The 4,895-nt window shown below is 47.4% G+C and overlaps 1 pseudogene; it reads left to right on the top strand.

Annotated features, from left to right (window-relative positions):
• The first annotated feature begins 1,640 nt into the window (after positions 1-1,640).
• LOC123133592 (uncharacterized) lies at positions 1,641-3,798 on the top strand (annotated as a pseudogene).
• Positions 3,799-4,895: the final 1,097 nt, after the last annotated feature.

The raw sequence follows: 4,895 nt of genomic DNA, 5'->3' as shown, positions 1-4,895 counted from the left end.
TGATGAAATAAAGTTCGGGGATCTAAATCGCAAAAAACTGATGTTCTAGAATGGAAAGTAGCCTTTGCTCGGCTGTCAGCAACATGATTAGGGTTATAGAGTCCTAAGCGATCTATGGCGATTGGAGGAGTCCAATGCCGGTCCGGTCTCGTTGACTTGTATGACACAAATACCGATTTCCTTCTTGGAGAGCCCATAAGCCAGGCTAGAGTCTGAGGCCCAATTAACACGGGAGGCTACGTCGGCCTGGATGGGTTGAGTTACGGTGTCCTGCGGCACCCCTGAGCCATGGCACCATGCTTGTTGAAATTGATCATGGGCACGATGGCGTTGGAGAACATGTCCATGATCGCCTTCATCCAAGTTGTTGCCTCGACGCTAGCTCTCGTGATGATGAGCGTGTCATCCGCGTATTGACTCAGGGACATGAGGCATCGTCGGCTAGGGGCTGTCGGGGTAGTGGATCCCGCGCAATGAACCGATGGAGAATGTCTGTGATGAGGAGGAAGAGGTAGGGAAGGATCGGTCGTATTGTCGCAGGCCCCTCTTGCAGCTAATTAGTTTGTAATTTAACATGTTAACAGAGCTGCCAATCTCCCAGCCCAATTGTGTGCGGAGCATTCTTGCTCGCTTTGGCCGAGTGGGGGTTGACCTAACCTAGCTCCTTCCTTCTTGGTCACTAGCCTCATGGGTGATGACTCCATGACCATCTTTATTTAATAAATGCTCTCAATTTCCGCAACAAAAAAGCAGACAAAAAATAGATGAGCCAAAATACAATATATCGTCTGAGTTATACATTATCCGAGGTTCACACCTCGTTCCAGTTGTGAAAGTTTGGGGCTGACACTGTCGCTTGATCACACTTGCCAATCATGACATTCAATAACACTGAAGAACTCATTGCACAATCATGATTAGCAGACCAATGAACACAACATGTACGGGGAGAAACTTGGGAGCTCTTGGTCATTAATCTTTAACGGATTTGTGTACAAGATCAAGTGAGCTACTCGACACCCTTGTGTTTTTATTTATTTATCAAACTCTCCCAAAAGAAGATCATATATAGCCATCCATTCCTTAGTCCATAAGTAATCTTGCTTCTTAAGTTTGCTACACTCCTTGGTCATCAAGTTACTTCATCTCTCAAAGCTTATCTATGAGATATCTTGGAGCGGAAGGAACTTGCATCGCAAGTTTTCTTAGTAGTGAAGCAAACTTGCATGACAAGTTTTTTAGTAGTGAAATTTGCTTGTAGGGTAAGCTTGCTTAGCGGAGAAGGAAACTTGTATGGGAAGCTAGCTTAGCCAAGAAAACTTGTATGGTCATCTGTTTATTGACAAAATGTGTCTAGATACATCTGTATCTAGAGATGTATCCAGACAAATCTAAAACTACCTTTTTAGGAAGAATGGATTAGTGCTAAATGTTTGTATTACGGAATTAGCCGCATAATTACGTATTATAACACGTGGTTTCAAACAGTTCCAAATATATTTCGCCATATTAAAAAAAAGATCGTCAATTGGCATGCGCATGCGTGCGTCCCTGTTAGGTGTGACCAGGTTCGCGTGTGGGTTTCTCTCAGCCGATGTATAAGTACAGCGTGAGACAGTAGGTGGAGAGAATGTGCGATGTACAACGTGAGACAGCGGGAGTAGTATGAACTGTCTTCATACACTCTGGACCCCAAATCCCAGCTTCTTTTGTTCGTTCTCTAGCCCCCAATTCCAATCTACTCCAGGAGTGTGATCTCAGGAGTGTGATCTCAAACCGAGATCGATCGACGATGGCATCGGAGCCAGTTGCGCTACTGGACGACGCCCTCGCAGAGGTCCTCCGGCGTCTCGCGCCGCACGTCCTGGCCGAGGCCCGGCAGGTCTGCAAGGCGTGGCGCGACGCCGTTGACAACCGCCTGCGCGGCAGCATGCTTTCGCGCTCGGTGCGTGGCATCTTCATCACCTTCACGGCGTGGCACTTCTCGTTCTCGGAGTTCTTCTCCCGCCCCTCGAGGGGCCCGGCGATCGACGGAGGGCTCTATTTCCTGCCGTACATGGACGTCAAGGTCACAGACCACTGCGAGGGCCTTTTGCTTTGCCGTGAGTCGAGCGACGGTGCACTGCCGCACCCGCGCGAGTACGTCGTCAACCCGGCCACCCGTCGGTGGGCGCGTTTGCCCAAACGCCCCTTGCCGCACATGCCAGGATTAGAATACACCGCCCACCTCGTGTTGGAGCCCGCCGTGTCGCCGCACTACCAGGTCTTTCTGATCCCACGCGTACCATGGCGACTGCCAGCCGATGGCGAATCCGACGACGACAACCCGTTGCTCAAATTGGAATGGCCTTCCTTGTCATACCTCATCCATGTGTTCTCGTCGGTGACTCAGCGATGGGACGAGACGACCTTCCTTCGGGAAGGGGAGGCTGCCGGGATCATCGCCGACATGCAGTCAAATTGGTGGTATGATCAGCCTCTTTATCGTGCTGTCTACTGGCAAAACGCACTCTACATCCATTGCCAACATAACTATCTTATGAGGTATCATACTGGCTCCCTCCTCGCTCGTCATTCTCCTTTAACAAATTATATATAACACCATGATTCACTCATGTTTATATTAATCTATTTTATCCGATTTTTTTATATTTGCAGGATGACCTTGTCAGATCACACATACATAGTAATTAAACTACCATGTGCCAAAATTAAAAAAAAAACTACCATGTGCCGGTGAATTGATAGCATATTCCAACCACCATCTCGGTAGGTCATCGCGAGGGGTGTATTGTGCAATACTTGATCGCTCGAATCGACTTCAGGTTTGGTACCTCAGTGAATCGTGCAGTCGAATAAAATGGGTGTTAAAACATAATACCCGTCTTAAGACCTTTGAGCATGACGACAATGCTCAACAACTTTGAAGACAATGGATCTTACAAAATGTTAACGCCCGTAAGGAGGGCCTTGAGCAGAAAGCCATAGTGGACGAGAAATATGACTATGACTGCAACTCTGACGAGGATAGCGTTCTTGACACTGAAGACGACGTTGAAGAGGTTGAAGACGTCCTTGAAGATGAAAACAACAAATATTATTCTTTCCTTGGATTTCATCCTTATAAAGAGGTTGTCTTCTTGAATTCATCAACATCTAGAGGACTAGCGTATGACTGGGTCAACTTAAAATTTCAGGACTTGGCCCGTTCATGGACATGGCCAGTTTATGGATTATTATATGGAAAGATAGACGCATCTTTTCCATATACGCCTTGCTGGATAAGCAAGTTTCCTGGAAACGAATTAGAATCTCTACTTGAAGATGAGAAGCTATCTAGGAGAAAGTTGGAACAGGAATCTCAACTTAACGAGGAATCCAACTTTACCTACATGGGTGAGTACGAGCTGCGCAAGCACTCTGGGCACGCCAAGAGGGTCAAGGACTCCGCCGCCAAGGTTCGCAACAGACGCCACATCGCGGCTCGGTAGGAACCCATCGTCACCGACATGAAGTCCCGGGGCGACGAAATTCAACCTTGGGAAGGCCACCATAGAACTAGTCACCGCCATAGTTGGATCCTACCTACTTGTTTCGTTTCCTGAAAAAAAAAAATGAGTAGGCATATGTGCAAATCAGATGTCGTAATGGTCGCTAGCTTCATTTATCGTGCCTTATTTTTCTTTGTCTATGTAATACCTTAATTTATAGTGTTGTTATTTTGGTTTGCCTTGTAAGACAATGTGACTTTGTTATTCCCGTTCTGGGACTTTGCTAATTTAAACCCGAGTGTTTCTTGTGACTTTCGAAACTAGGCATATGCAAGTAATTTTGGAAAATCAACTTGAAGACGACTCATATCGGACGCCCTGCGTTGTAACTTGTTGGCTCAATGGAAAACAATGTTTTATACCATTTTTGTGTATCTTGCACTTTATTGGAGAAAGCTAACATTGTCCACCAGTAATTTTGAAGGACCCCAGGGCATATTTATTTATATACATAAAAAGTGAAATGTGTACATTCCCACTAGGAATTATTCACATGCTGTTTCTTTTCAGTAGTATGTGGATCCAGACTAGCAAAATGTCTCTTTTAACATAGTACAGACGCAAGTGCTCATGCATACATGCATACACTCATCATCATTAACGCATACACGCACACCCTATCCCATGAGCACCTTCGAGAGACCGAGCCGGCATATCATCTTGAGATTTACAAAGTCACCGTTGGGGCCTCGTCGTCGACGGAAACATCTCCTCCCACTGGCGTGTCGCCGGAAATTCTGAAATAAATGCAGGAATAATGCGAGCACCAGGACTTGAACAGTGATGGACTGACGATACCACTGTTCCTCTAACCATCCAACCAACCACATGTTGGTTCGCCAGACTGGCAAAAGGTTAGGCGTTGTGAAAGTAATTAACAGTCATGATACATACATACAACCACGTTTGGCACCGAAGTTAGTGGGATGTGTTGTAATACAAATAGTAGCTCCCGGTAGTAGTGTGACCACGTTTGGCACCCAAGAGCCCGGAGGTGTGACCGCGTCGCCAGCACTAGTAGTGGCCGCGTCGTCCGCGACGGATGCGCGAGCCAGGGGGTGTGGGGCGTGGCGAGTGGCGAGTGAGTGAGTGGGCGTGGCGTGGCAATTCTGCACGCCCGTACAAGACTCCCACACCCCCGTGCATTGCCCAATGGCTCGAGGTGTTGCTTGAGGAAAAAAAAAGGCCGTCGTTGCCGCAGGCGTTTGAGCGCCAGAACCACCATGTCCAGCCTCTTCTTCTTCCTTTTCTCTTCTTGGCTTTGTGCCAGCGAGAGTGAGCATCCAGGGAGGGAGCTTGGACGAGCTAGGGTTGAGGGAAATCCCAACAATTGGCATCAGAGCC

The sequence above is a fragment of the Triticum aestivum genome, chromosome 6B, assembly GCF_018294505.1.
Source record: "Triticum aestivum cultivar Chinese Spring chromosome 6B, IWGSC CS RefSeq v2.1, whole genome shotgun sequence".
Lineage (NCBI taxonomy): Eukaryota > Viridiplantae > Streptophyta > Magnoliopsida > Poales > Poaceae > Triticum > Triticum aestivum.
This window is presented reverse-complemented; position numbering and strand designations above follow the sequence as displayed.